Source organism: Glycine max, chromosome 8, assembly GCF_000004515.6.
Source record: "Glycine max cultivar Williams 82 chromosome 8, Glycine_max_v4.0, whole genome shotgun sequence".
Taxonomy (NCBI): Eukaryota; Viridiplantae; Streptophyta; class Magnoliopsida; order Fabales; family Fabaceae; genus Glycine; species Glycine max.
The window spans coordinates 43565076-43566315 of record NC_038244.2 but is presented as its reverse complement, the minus strand read 5'-3'; the positions used below and the strand labels follow the sequence as shown (position 1 = coordinate 43566315).

At 40.6% G+C, this 1240-nt stretch overlaps 1 protein-coding gene across 3 annotated transcripts in view; it reads left to right on the top strand.

Moving 5' to 3' along the window:
- The window catches only part of LOC102667193 (disease resistance protein RPM1), a 13313-nt gene that overhangs the window by 1303 nt on the left and 10770 nt on the right, over nucleotides 1-1240 (top strand). The window lies entirely within an intron of this gene.

Sequence of the window (1240 nt, the reverse complement as noted above, 5' to 3'; positions counted from 1 at the left end):
GTTGGAGTTTGCGTGTTGCTGTTCCTGCAAGCGCTGCTCATCCCCTTTTGCATGCGAAAATCGGGTTGGGTCAGGTCGGGTTATCCCAACACGACCCATTGCGAAAATTTCAAAAAAAAAAAAAAAAAGCAATCTTCCGCCACGACCATTAAGGCTATGGCTGTGTGTGTGTGTGATGCATCATGCATGTATGGAATCAATTGTCTACATTCCAATTAATTTTCAATTTGCAGGCAGTGGTTGTTAGTATTGATCCCCATAGAGTGTATGTAAAGGATCCTAATGATGTGCAATTGAAGACCATAAGGGTTTCAAATTCAGGCGAAGAGCTTGCTTTTTCTTTTCCTTTATTTTATATTTTATGGTTCTAAATTATCTAAATTCTTACTCTAATAAGAGTCTAATTAATAAGAGGTTGATCTGACCTCTTTTAAGGTGGTCCTAAAGAATTATGCCTACTAATTGTTTGAATTTGAAGCAGGGGCTTCTTATGTTTGTACTCTATCATATTGAGCTGTATACAGTACTCTATTATGGTATTGGGGGTGGAGGGTGGGGGAGGAAATGTGCTCAAGTATGCAGTAGGGTAATTAATTTCTAATTCGATTTCTAGTTAAAGTAAACCCTGCTATGCACACCCCCCTTCAAAGCCCAATAAACCAAGCTGTCAACACTCAAACCCATTTTTTAGATACAGCTACCCCTTGGAAGGTGTATTCCCGAACCAGGGGTGCCATAAGCAAGGGAAGGAGGGCAGAGGAATTAAGGAAGCCCAGATTTTCGATACAGACCCACAAAACATGACTTGCCAATGGAGAAAAAATACCAAGGAGCAAAAAAAACAGCAGACCACGGGAAACAAAGAGGAGATGTCACAAGACCCACAAGAGAATGATAATAGTGGAAATACAGAGAACAAAGTTGGCGGGGAGCAGACAACAGTAAGAGAAAATAGGAAGAAAGAAGCAGCAACCATTTGGGATGTAGCAAAAAACTTGGGGATAAATGAAGTGGAAGACTAGGGGAGGATGGTGGAGAAATTTATGGCATTGGAGGAGAGAGACAGGATAGAGGCGGAGAAAGCGGGGAATAAGAGCCATATCTCATGAACATTATTACTTACAATGTGAGGGGGTGAAATGGGCAGCGATAAGGAGATTGATTAAAAAGAAGAAGGTAGATATGATATACATCCAAGAAACCAAGAAGGAGATAATAGACAAAATAATGTGCCAAGCAG